The sequence below is a fragment of a genome, unplaced genomic scaffold, assembly GCF_019419815.1.
Source record: "Pyrus x bretschneideri cultivar Hongxiangsu unplaced genomic scaffold, Pyrus_bretschneideri_v1 Contig228, whole genome shotgun sequence".
In the NCBI taxonomy this organism is placed as follows: domain Eukaryota; kingdom Viridiplantae; phylum Streptophyta; class Magnoliopsida; order Rosales; family Rosaceae; genus Pyrus; species Pyrus x bretschneideri.
In genome coordinates this window covers 17,008-30,760 of record NW_025999533.1, presented here as the reverse complement: position 1 = coordinate 30,760, position 13,753 = coordinate 17,008, and the positions used below count along the sequence as shown (strand labels likewise).

The following is a 13,753-nucleotide window of genomic DNA, read 5'->3' as shown; positions in this document are numbered from 1 at the left end:
AGGCGGACCAACAGCTGCGTACAATATTGCATGGCCCCAAGCAATGATTGGGAGCTTGGTACGTATGACCAAAGATCGAGCAATCATTTGTAAGCACTCAATGAATTCCTCTACCAGGCAGTTTTGGGTGTGAACATGAGGTACTAGATGTTCAACTTTAACCCCAACCGACATGTACTAGTCATCAAAAGTTTTAGATATGAATTCTCCAGCATTATCCAATCGAATAGATTTGATCGAATAATCAGGGTGGTGAGCCTTGAGCTTGATAACCTGAGCTAATAGTTTGGAGAATGCAGCATTTTTTTTGGACAACAAGCACACGTGTGACCAATATGTGAAAACGTCAACCAAAACCATAAAATATCTAAATGGTCTGTATGAAGGGTGAATCGGTCCACAAATGTCCCCATGAATCTGTTATAGAAAAATGGGAGGATTCGAACGAATCTTGTCATAAGAAGGCTTAGTAATAAGCTTTCTCATATAACATGTTTGATATGTGATTCCTTGAATTGAACCTAAACTCCAGGTTAGTGGATGCCTATGTGATGATTTGAGGATACGACGCATCACTATTCGTCTAGGATGTGCCAAACGTTCATGCCAAAGTGTGTGCGCAGTCCCAGAGGTAGGGTTGGCCACATAGTGGCTTTCTATGAGGCGTATGGTCATAGTATACAGACCACTCGGGATATGCTCCATCTTTTCTAGAATATGCTTCTGGCCATATTCGTAGGAAGTTATGCATATAAATTCAACTCCATTTTCTATGTGGGTTTCAGCATGATAATTCTTATCTCTAATGTCCCTAAAAGCTCAACAACGTTCTTTCGAAACGTGGAGAATAAAGTGCCTCATCAATGGTTAAGATTGTACCATTGGATAACATTATACGTGCCTTATCGTATCCTTCGATCAGGTTGGATGGGCCTGACAGGATATTCAAAGGTGCATTCTTAGGTATGAAGTTAGTGAAATAGATGTGTTCACTCAAAAAAGTTTGCGTAGTTGTACTATTGGCCAGACAACTAACTTCCCCACTAGTCATTCCTAGAATGAAAATTAATTTGATTCGGTCACATGCATAAAAGTTCTTAAAAACAAATATCCATTCAAAATAATTTTAAGTATTCAAAAATGGAAATTAAGTAAAAACTGAATATCCAAAAAACAAATCACTAACAAATAATCCAAACATAAAGGAAAATTGTTCAAAATTAACCAAAAAACATAAGGGGGTTCGGCCACTACTGTGGAATTAGGCCTCATGGTCTTATTTCAACTAAAAAAAATACTTTATGTCTAAGATTCTAATCTTCCATAGGTGTGATAGCCTCTTGAAAGTCAGAAACCTCCATCTTCGAATTCTCCGGTTCGTCCACTTGAATAAAGTTTGATTCAAACTTCTTACGACAAGAATGATATTTAGCTACAACCTTCTGCGGAGCTCGACAAACACGGGACCAATGGTTCTTTGATCCACAGCGATAGCACATATTCGCATCCATTATTTTAGGTGCTTTGCCCTTCTTCTTGAAGTTTGGGGACCTAGGAGCGAGGTTAGGGTGCTTCGGGGCTTTATTTCCTCCCTTTGATAGGCCTTGGCTCTTTTGATGTTTTGGGTAAACTTTAAATGTTTATAATGAAATAGATCGCTAAAAAATAGCTTGAAGGGTAACTGGTCCGCGGGAAAACTGGAAAACTGGCCAGAAACTGGGTAAACTTTAAACTTTCATAACTTCTTCAATACTCAACAAAATCGAGTGATTCAACAACGAAAATCATACTTCTCAACGAGACAAAGAGAACGGTACCTTTCTCAAAAGGTTAACTCACTGCCTTTTGGTCGGAAAATAGCCTGAAAGGTGACTGGTCCGCTGGAAAGCTAGAAAACTCGCTGAAAACTGGGTAAATTTTAAACGTTCATAACTTCTTCAATACTCAACAAAATTGAGTGATTCAAAACTGAAAATCATACTTCTCAATGAGATGAAGAGAATAATACCTTTCTTCATGGCTAACTTGCTATGGTTTGGCCAAAAAAAGGTTCGAAATTGGCTGTCTTAATCTCATCGAGTTAGCCAATTTCGAGCCGTTTTTCAGCCAAACCATGGCAATTTAGCCATTGAAAAAGTACCATTCTCTTTATCTCATCGTAAAGTATGATTTTTGTTATTGAATCACTCAATTTCGTTGAGTATTGAAAAAGTTATGAACGATTAAAATTTACAGAGTTTTCGACGAGGTTTCCAGTTTTCCTACGAACCAGTCACCTTTCAGGCCATTTTCCGACCATCTTCGGCAACCATTGGGCTTCCAAATAGGTATAATCTTTTTCAACACTTTCCTATCTTCGTTTTGATATATTATCGGTCGAATTTGGTTAAGAAACGATTGAGTTATGAAGCTTTGAAAATTGCCCAAACTTCCGGCCAAAAATCTCAGTTTCTGGTATGAGCTCCATGACCACTTAACAGAAGGACCAAAATAATGGATGGTGGACAATCTCAGGGACCATTTCTATTGATTTTCAATCTCAAGAACCAAAGTGATGTGTTATGCAAATCTCAGGGACCATTTTGGCTAAAAAGCCCATATTTTTTTCCAACTTTAGTATAGCATGATACCCCTCCGTTGACGATTCATGTTGCTTTGTTTTCAGACTATGCTGGCATTCCTGGCTTCCTCTTCTCCACTTAATATGCATCTCAGCATATTGGTTTGTCTTACATTCTTAATTTTTTTCTCTTAACCTTGTCATGTTGCTGGTTGGTTTTGCAGGTTTAGACCTTTAGGTTCGGCTTTAAAGGGGTTAGGTTTCATGTCTCCCCCCCCCCCCTCCCTCTTTTTCTTTGTATCTTTGTTATTTTTGTTTCTAGAGGGGTAAGGTTTATGCCAACCCTTCTTTTTCCTGTTCCTTTTTTGTTGTATTATAAGGGGTTAAGTTTATATCTCCTCTTCTTTTTCATGTTCCTTTTTTGTGGTATTATGAGGTGTACCTTATTTTTTTATATCAGTAAAATTCTCCATGTACCGTCAAAGTTTTCAAAAAATAAAATTAAAATAAAATACGTACATTTTAGTAATCATCATTGCACAAGTTCTAGCATCAAATCATCTAGAAGTGGGAATACTAAACAAGGGTACGTGAAACCTACACTTATAAGCTCCACTTCGATTACACCTTGGTTTACCAGTACTTCACTGCTATTAAAATTGCAATACTATTATTTGTAAGATATACATATAAACATATATATCTCAATAAAATTAACCACAAGTAAGCCAATTGAATCACCATAAATCAAGAACAATCTAAATATTAGTGAACAAACGCATTTATGGAATGCTCATGTACTCGCAGAAACACTAACCAGCAGAAAGCAAATTTCTCCTCATTGAGGGCACATAAAGAACATAATCCAATTGTAACACAAAATTAGTTGCAAATTTGAGTCTAACAGTGCCAACAGCTTCAACTGAAACCTTGGTTCCCTCACCCACAAAAACATTATAACAATTTGTTTGTTTTTGTTTCTTAAAACCTTGCAATGAATTAATTAAATGGATAGATGCACCAGTATCAAACCACCAAGAGTTTGCGGGAATTTCAATGAGATTCGATTCTTCACAGATATAAACATCAGTTCTACCCTTTGACCTCAAGCAACCCTTGAATATTTCACAATTTTTCTACAGTGTCCTTTGGTTTTGCAGTGATGACATCTAATTTTATTAATATTCTTAGCCTTCTTCTTAAAATTGTTAGACTTAGAGGAACTGGAACTTTTAGCAGATATAATAGACTTATCAGAGAAGTTGGATTTAGAAGTTTTACCCGAATTTGCTTTAAACTCCTTCTTTCCTTTGGTTGATTGCACAAATTGATAAGCTTCTTTGCCTTTGTCCTGGTTTTGTCGGTTTTCTTCTTGCACGCATTGAGCTATAAGTTTATCCACCATCCACGTTTTACCTTGAGTATTGTAAGGGACCTTTAGTTGACTGAACTTCAAGGGCAATGCTTGCAGTATCATGAACACAAGCTGCTTTTCACAAAACTTCATATCTAATGAATTTAGTTTCTCAGCTGCATTAGTCATCTTCATTATATGATCCATGATTGATCCTCCTCCTTCAAACTTGTAAGTGGTGAGAAGAGTCATGTACTAAGCTATTTCAACATTTTGAAGTTCCTTGAACTTGTTCCCAATTGCTATGAGATAATCTTTTGCAAGATCACATTTCTTAATACCCCCACGCACAGTGTCAGTCATGCCACTTTCCAATATTGAAAGTGCAACTTTGTTTGCTCTAGCCCTTCATTCAAACTCCACCTTTTCAGCTTTGGTACTTTTGCCAGTAAGAGCTGATGTGCTATGTCATACTTATTTAGTATCAAAAGCAACTCAATTTCTCTCCTCCACTTTCTATAATTGCTTCCACCATTGAGTACAAGCACGGCAGCCAAGTTGATGGTTTTAAGTGAAAATGCAGAATGACAGCAATGAAATCAAGACTTTGAATCTAACAAGATTCTTGATTTCTATCAATTCCAATACTTTTAATTCTGAATGTGAATCAATTTAATCATATATAGTCACTGAACATGTTTAGATCAGGCACTTACAGAATAAACAATTCACAAGGAATTACAAACACAGATCCGATCCATGTCCAAGAGAAAGAATTTCTTAGGCCATTCATTACATGTATCCAATTTCTGCAGAAAGTATCAATGAAACCAACAACATACACTAATTTATAGCAATGGAAGCAATTTATATTTACAACTTAAGTTCAATATTTGTTAGAAAATAACGATTTGGATTCAGCAATATTCAATTGCAGATGTTATCTACAAACAAATTAAATCATCTCAATGTTGCTGTCAAATTCCAAAATTCCTAATCTACAACTAATTATTTAACGAAAGTTTTGAAGAATTAGAAAACAAAACGTACCTTCAGCACTTGCATATTCTTGTTTGAATGTTAATGAGGATTGTCGTGGTCAAGAGAAAGAAGAAACAAAACTTCTCAATCGTCACAACTTTTAGCAAAAGCAAGAAAGAAAAGAAACCAAAAACCCAGAAAATAACAGTAAAAAATTTAATAAACCACTGACGTCTCTTTCGCACCCCCCCTTTTTTTTTTTTTTTTTTTTAAACGGTGTCGTTTTGAGTTGTAAACGATGTCTTTCCTTTAATTCTTTCTGGGTTCGACAAAAGCTTGGAATTTAGATGGAAATTTGATCTTGAACAAGATTTATGATTTCAATGGTCTAAATTTTATCAGTTCTGATACCACATGTAAGATATACATATCATATATATCTCAATAATATTAGCCACAAGTCAGCCAATTAATTGAATCATCGTAAATCAAGAACAATCTAAATATTCGTCAACAAACACATCTATGGAAAGCTCATGTACTTAGTGGCCAAATAATATTCTAATTTTCGCTTGTGTGGATGTGAAAGGGAGAGTCCTACATCGGAGATTTAATAAACCTTGCAACGACTTTCAAGAAACTTCTCATTTCTAATTGGTTTGGGATAGAACCTCAACATTTTATTTTATATATACTAAAGCTCAACGGATGGGTACTGTTCATTAACAGTGCCCATCCGGTTTTAACCCTCATTTTATTTATGGTTTTTGGACTTTGGTGGGCACTGCAGTAAATTGTCTATTTTGCCCCTCTTTCATTTTTGTTTGCAGCTGTTGCTCTCATTTGAAAGGTGCTTTTTGGTGTTTTTGGTTGAGCTTTGGCCACGTTGTGTTTTATAGTAAAGATGTCGGAAGCATCTTCGACTTTTTCTTTTCCTCTTCTGTTTTCTTTCTGTCATTCCGTTTCTCTTTAGTTTTCCCGTCTGTCTTTTGATTTCGGTTCCGATCGGATCTTCTCGAAGGTGTTTGGCGTTTTTTCCCCTGTTTTGCACAAACGAATCGCTCCCGTTCAGGTATGTTGATTCATGTGTTGGTTTATTTTCTGTTTGGTTAGGAAGAGAATTTTATGATTGATTGTTGTGAATTTGGGCTATTTGGCTTTTTGGCCCAGCGTTTTCTTTGTTTTTTCGCGCTCTACGTCTTGTTGTTATCTCTAATTTTGTATTTTGGTTGCAGGAAACATTTTTCTTTGAGTTTTAGGGTTTTATTCTTCCTAGCTTTTTCTGGGTCAAGTATATAATTTATCTCTTTGTTGTTTTTTTTTTTTATTTGGGTTTTTTGATTGTTTGTGCTTCGATTTTTCCCTCAAAATTAAAAAAAAAATGAAAAAAAAAGAGGAATAATGATGATTAATTTTTGGGTTTTGCTTTGTATGTTTCGGTTTTGTACTGTGAGTGAGGAATTTTTTATTTTGGTGTTTTAATTAAGGGCTAAACATTTCCAGCAATACAAATGGATGATCATGATTAATTTTTGGGTTTAATTTAGCTTTTGATTATTGTGGATGACTTGCGAAATTTCTTTTCGATTATGTGATCTGTGGCTGTTATGTTGTTCTTATCTTGATTATATTTAATTGAGATCATGATGATTTATGGGTTTCTTTTTAAATATGATCCAGGTTTGAGCATTCTGGTTAGCAGGCCCGCTTAGTTGAATCAGCTAAGTTTCATGTCTGACATCGACGTACTGCTTCCACTGCCTTTGGTATGTTTTCTGTCATAACTCATCTGAGAGATCATTTTTTTTAATTGAATTCAATTGGATAAGTTTTTTAATTGAAAGCCTAGGTACCTAGATGCTCTAGAGATCATTTTCAGTCATCGATACAATACTATTGTAATTTAGTAGCTGTGCAGTTTGAGAATTGGTGTGTAGTTGTTTCTTCAGCAACCTGACTAACCTGATCTACTCAAGAAACCAAGCTAAACTGCTTATTTGGGCATTATTGACAACCTAAATGGTTTGGTTTGGCTTGGCTATAATTCATATGAATCTCAAGTCGTTAGTTCTGGTGTTAGGAACATGGTCTTTAAGATCTGATTTAACAACCTGGAGCAATATGCATATGTACTGGTGAAAATATAAGGTTGTGAGTGTGGTACTGATTCTTTCTTTGTATTAATTGATCTTATAATATATTTTAAGGCCTCAATTATAGATTTGTTTTTCATATCAATTCTTAACTTATCGGTGTTAATAGAACTGATTTGGTTTTGTAGATCAGAATTTTTAAACGACAAAATTAACCTGCAAATTCAGTTCAGATATCAATGCTTGCGCTTATTTAAATTGTTGAATTTATCTTTACCTTTACTAGATTTTATTTTTCAATGTTGTTTGATGCATTATCGTGTTACTTTATTATTAATAAAACTAATTTGGTTTTGTAGATTAAGATTTTTTGGCGAGAGAATCAAGTTCAAAATTCAATTGAGGTATGAATCTTTTTGCTTATTTGGCCTGCTGAATTCATGTTTGCCTTTGGTGCATTTTATTTTTTACAGTTGTTTGGTACATTATGGTATTAATTTCATTGTAATTTTATGGATTTGAAGTCTTTATTTGGATTTTGGACTGTGAGAAGGATCTGGTGGGTATAAATCTTCACTGCTTTGTATTGCAGCTCATTTTGATATCATTTATAATGGTATATAAATCTGCTGGATTAATATTCCAGTTTAATAGTGTTGTTTATTATGTGTGACAAGTTATATTAGTAACATTTACACTATTATCTGTCGTAGTTAGACTTGCTGGCCATTTTTATCCTGTTTATGACATTTTTGTGCTAGGGTTTTTGAGCTTTGTTACTTACCCTTTCGTTTTTTTTTTTTTTTTTTTTTTTTTTGCTTGATTTGTTTTGTAGGTTGCATTTGCAAAGGGAGAAAAACATCTTAGATAGTTTTTGTGCTTATGAAACATTTGAGGGTAAGATGCACATGGTTATTTAAATCTGTGGGTTTTGTTTCTTCGATTTTAAAATGGAAAAAACTTAACATTTTTTTTCCTTAGATTTTAATTAGAACGTGTTGTAAAGCTTTTTATGCATTGCTGTGGTTTATTGTAATAAGTTGGCAACTATGTATAAGGAGCTATTAGTTTTGGATTTACAGAAATTAGGTGTTCAATTAGTTGAGATTATTTGGTTTCCTTTCAATTTTCTTTGTTTTCTACTTTCTGTTATTGTCATGTTTTTTTGTGACTTATTCTTATTCTACGGTTGTAGTATTATGTTAGTTTTGCAGAACATTATTATTTAGTCAGTGGTGGTTCTGTTTATGCCCAGAAAATGGTTAGCTAAAGTGTCTTGACACATGGTCTTTTTTATCAATATGTTGTAAATTTTTTTATATGTTGTGGTTTCCTATGGTAACTTTTAGCAAGTATGTATAGGGGGAAATGCTTTTGCTTTCCCCTGTTTCCTTATTTTTTTCCGCAGAAAAAAAAATTTCATGCAATATTTTTCTGTTTTTGTTAAAATAATGTCCTGATGTGATTAAGTGCCTAAAGGTCGCTCATTTGGTCTAAGTTTTATACTCTAATATATTAAGTATACATGAAATATCCAATTTATCTTATTTATTGGCTATATATATGCTGCTTAGCAATTTGATTAGCTGAAAAATTTAGCCAGCAAGGCAAATTTTTTTTATGCTAAAACTGTTGCAGAGATGTTAGTTAACAAAAAGTGGGTCACTGTTTTTATCTTCTCAATTAAGTTTTAGAGAAACATTTATAGTATGTTGAGGCATTATTTCATCCTTTTTCCATTTAAGTTTTAATTGGCATTTCATCTTTATTTGAATTCTTTTTTTTGTTTCAAATTAACATTGCTTCCCACTTGACTACATGCTTTCTGTTCAGATTTCATTTTGTGGCAAAAAAATTTCATTATATATACCTATCATTAGTCAAATTCAAACTTAGCAATAAGATAACTTTTTAATTACATACCTATTAATTCTCAATTCCGTCATCAGAATTGCTCTTAATCTCAGTTTCTCAATTCTTTAGCGTCTAGAACACCCATTCCAAAACACTAGCTTCACTCTTACTAATAGACATTATCTTTTATGTTTAGCATAAAATAGATAACAATGCATGATAATGAATTACAAATTGTTTTTTTATTTCCTATATTCAAATTTAGTTTTTGCTCTTTCATCCTATGTATGACTCCATTTTTCCATCCATCTCAACTAATTATTATATATTATTCCATCTCAACTAATTATTATATATTATTTATTAAGTGCCATACACTCTTTTTTTAACACTTTATTTTACAATTTTCGGAAAAAAAAAAAAGCTAATTCAAGCAAGGGATTTACAACGTTGACAAATACATTTTCAAGCAATGAAGACACAAATATTCAAAGGTATGTAAAATTAATTAGTACTTTGTTAACTTTGTTTTATTGACGTTCTACACTTAATTACAATTTTTACTAGGCTTTCTCTTTAGGCGAATTAGCTATTACTAATATATATATATATATATATATATATAAACTAGCTTCTTTTCACTAGAGATAAAAGTATAAAAGTAGACATTTGCACTAGAGATATACCCGCTCCACATATTTTAATCTAATATGTTCTTTCACAGATTTACAAAATATGGGCAGGATTTATCATTAGTGAAAGGATGTCTGTTTATACTTTTGAATATTGGCCTTAAACCTTTCACTAGACAAACAAATAATAAGCCATGTATTCACAATAAGTTAGAAGAAGAAGGTATCTATATAAATTGATAATAGTTAATTCCTGTAAAGAGAAAAGATGGAAATGATTATTCTTACTCCAGATAATCAAAACTAAGTTTACCAATTTACATAAATCTGATCCGTCTTAGAGCGCCATTTAATTTTGTTTTAAAAATTATAAAATTGGCAAATAAACTGCTATTTAATCATAGCATGATTTGCAACACTTTCGTAACTCTCTCTGTTTCTGTGCTTTTCTCTTGGTTTTTATAGTTTTTTAGTGATTGCTGTGCCACAAACCATTTGGCCTGATTTAACTCCCATATTTTAAATAATTTGTTTGTCCCGCCATTAATTTTTTAATTATTATTTTTTCTCTCTGTCCCACAAATGTTGTTGCTTGGCCTCTGATTGTTTTAATTTTTGGTTATACTCCGCTTTTTGGGCCTCTGTCTTCCACGTGTTGATCATTGTGCGGGTTCTGTTCAGAGGCTGATTGTTTTATTTTTTGGTTTTGCTCTGATTTTTCAGCCTCTGTCTTCCACGTGTTGATCATCGAGAACTATTCTATTTAGAGGCCTTAATGCTTTTTCTTTTGTTTTCATTGCATTCTCTCCTCACTTTTTCCTTTTGTTTTTCCGCTTCTCTCTACCTCTCATATGCGTTGCTCATATAGTGATTTGGTCTTCTGATTCTTCAGTGCAATGGGGCTCTGTACCTTTGCTGATGTTTCTGGCCGGTTGGTTGGGCGGCTTCCTCTAATGGGGTACGCTTCTGTTATTTTGTTATATGTTCTTTTGCTATTCATTCACTCAAAATTCCAAAAATCGAATATAGTAAAATAGTAGGTCAAATTCATTAATGTTATCTTAACTTCTGTTTAATAGATTTATATTGTTGCATGTTTGATTTTATTTTATTTTTTTAATTTATTTATTTTTTTTGCGTGTTTGATTTTATGAATTTTTGCTGTTTGTTTTGTTAATTGCAAATTTATAGTGTTTGATTGATTTCGGTGAGGGTGAGTTGTTAAGTTTTCCTTTATTTATTCATGATGTTTTATAAATGATTGCATGTTCTATATCTAATTTCACTAACTCTTCGGGTGTATTTTTCACAGTGGTTGTTCATTTTTTCTGTTATCAGTGCTTACCACCTGTTTGAGAATATGTATTAAATTGGCCTTTTTTTAGATTATTGATATGTTTTGGATGTTTTTTGGTTTGTCGTGTGTAAGAATGTGAAATCAACTATATAAGGTAGTCCATTTCAATATAGCAGTAGCAGCTGCAGGAACTACAACAGTAGCAGCTGCTGGGATTCTAGATGGATGAAGAGGAGTGGGGTTATATTGAAGTCAGACCCGTAAGCAATTTATTCATATATATTGTATATATTGTATGGAATAAGAGATGTTAATTTTCAAAGAGTTTTTGTTCATTTTTTGTTTTGGTATTGTATTTACACAGAAGCGCATATGTTCTGCTGTTCAAGCCAAATGGCCAACCACTCTCTAGCATCAAAGTGGACCATTGAGTATTACCAAACTTTATCAAATCAAATAATATGAACAACTCATCTTCTTTTCAACATATTTTTCCGACATTTTTTTCATGTATCAATGATTATTTTTCCAAAATTTGAACCCAAGAATCTAAATGTGTTACTGTTGACTCTAAAAATTACAAAACCTACGTGGCGCGTAGGCCGAGTAACTAGCAAGCTAACTACGTCCTTCGGTTGAATGCGGGGCGTACCAACTTGTCGGTCGAGCTTGGCCGAGGAGTAAAATTTGTTGATGTCACGTTGAGCGCGTCGTTGACTTCTCTATCTTGCGATTGCGACCGAGGAAAGAACGCTCTCGGTCTCTGGGTTCTCTAGCCTGAAGACAAGGCTACTAATTCTGCGGAGTTCACAAATCCTTGGATCCTGATTCGGTCACTGTGATTATATTCGTAAGAGTATAAGCACGCCGAATCGAGACCAAACTATATGGGCACAGGTACTCGAATGTGATGTATGTCTTGATGGTAAACGTAGTTCGGCCGTCGGAATGCTGAACCCTGAAACTTACTTGCGAGTATCCAATCATAAAATCACACGGCATCCAGTACGCCGAGCAATGCAATTTGTAACACCTGACTATGCCGAGAAGGCTAGCAAGGTGACCTCTGCCAACAAAGGTTCGAAAACCCTTCGCGGCCGAGACTTAGATAGGTAACCGGTCGACCTCGACGCAGTGCTGTTTATCCAAACTGAAGGTGCTTCTTGGTCGGCTGATTCTGTGGCAGCAGTGCTGTTTATCCAAACTGAAGATGCTCGCCGGGTGCCTTCACAATGCTGTTTATCCAAACTGAAGGTGTGTCGGCAGAAAAAGAAAAGGAAAAATCTCAAGATGTTTGAGAGGTTTTGCGCAGGGCAATTGTATGCTGATTTTTGAAGGGGCTTTTCTGTTGCATGATTTCTTGTATTTATAGCACCCCATTCCTTGAGACCAATTCGCATTCTGATTCGGATTGGGAGTCCTTGTCCCATTTCAACTCTAACTTGAACAAACCTACTCCTACTGGGATTCTAAATTTTCCTTCCTTTCAAGGCTTTATTCTTAGCTGGTCGGGAATCCTGGTCGTACCAGGACTTCCTCGACCTTTTCTGTTTATCCGGACTACTTAGGATAGGATTTGGCCGACCCTGCCAACTAGCCCGGGATTTATTATTCGGCCCATAGTATTTGTCATCACCTTGGGTGGAGCACATCCTGCTGCTTGGACCAACAATAATATTTTGGGCCTAAACATTGCCCCCTCGCTTCTGAGGTTGCCGACTGTTAACTTTTGGTCGGGCCTCGGCCTTGAAGAAGCAGAAACGCCTATTGCTTTTTGGACTTTGCTTCCTTAATGACCATTACTCCTGCACATTTATGAGACACGATTGCACTCTCCTCGTTGCCCCCAACGTACAGCCACGTGTCGATTCTCCGCCGCTCTTAAAAGCTTTCAATCATGGCCCTCGAGATCGTGCACTTACTGAAGCGTCTTATCCTAATTAATGCATTAAAACCGTCGCCGCACGCAATCATGCGTCCTGGATTTTCGACCCCTCGATCCTATCTTCGCACGTTCCCAAAATATCCGAAATGATTGGAACCTTTCCCGGTTAAATTTCCCCCCAATTTGAACCAGTGCTTTTCGAATTCCAGACGTTTGATCTTCATTCTGAAAAGCCTATAAATACCCACACTTCTGTCATTCGCATCTCACGCCTTCAGAAATTCCAAAATCTCAATTTTATCATTCCTGTTCGTTCAAACAAAGCCTTCCAGTTCTTCTTCCTGCAACCTCCTTTTTTAACTCCAAATCCCTTCTTCCATCAATGGTCTCCTTTATCTCAAAGCTTTCTGACAAGTGCAGCAAATGTAAGGATTTCATTGATCGGAGCGCCGTCAAGACGCTGCAATTTGCAAATGACATGGCCACTACCCACCAAATTCTGGGTCCCCTTTTCAGAGACGCAGTGCCGTCAGTCTATCACTACTCTTCTCAAGGAGTAGTGTTTAATACCCCTGCTGCAGGGGTTCGACTGGTCGAAGTGGACTCTGGCGCGGCCTCAGGGAGCCTGGCCCTCAACCACCACGGCCTGGGCGCATGGGTTGACCGAATGAGCACATTCTTTGGCAAGGAGTGGAAGGCTCTTGGTATCTACGATGCCATTATTCTATCGACCATGGAGATTGCCATGGATAAGGAGCTGCTCATGGCGGCCTTGAGTTTATGGTGTTCGGCCACCAACACCATGATCCTGCCTTTCGGCCCTCTCGGCCCCACAGTCCTCGACATTTCGGCCATCCTTGGGACTTCTCCAACCGGCCTTCCCATTGATGCCGCCCTTTCGGGATGCCCCTTCTCCTCTCGACCTGAAGGCATTATTCGACGAAAGGGTCGTCGAGACGCTAAGTCGTGGTGATCGGGAGCCCTCAAGGGAAGAAGTTCAGAAGCTCCACAAGAACTTCTTCAACTACAACACTCTCATTCTTCACTTCGCCGGCCGAGGCGAGGAAGGCCTTAGGAAGGGAGAACACGAGGCCTTC

General features: G+C 36.0%; 2 long non-coding RNA genes across 3 annotated transcripts; both read left to right on the top strand.

Moving 5' to 3' along the window:
• The first annotated feature begins 5,148 nt into the window (after positions 1-5,148).
• On the top strand, positions 5,149-8,114 carry LOC103949347. The gene is made up of 4 exons (XR_007258770.1): positions 5,149-5,967; positions 6,576-6,661; positions 7,348-7,392; positions 7,824-8,114. It is a non-coding gene; the product is annotated as an uncharacterized LOC103949347 (long non-coding RNA).
• A 1,171-nt stretch (positions 8,115-9,285) lies between these two features.
• LOC108866245 lies at positions 9,286-11,333 on the top strand. 2 transcript variants are annotated; one of them, XR_001952069.2, is made up of 3 exons: positions 10,249-10,432; positions 10,904-11,031; positions 11,136-11,333. It is a non-coding gene; the product is annotated as an uncharacterized LOC108866245 (long non-coding RNA). The 2 variants fall into 2 exon arrangements; XR_007258769.1 differs by having other exon boundaries at positions 9,286-11,031.
• Positions 11,334-13,753: the final 2,420 nt, after the last annotated feature.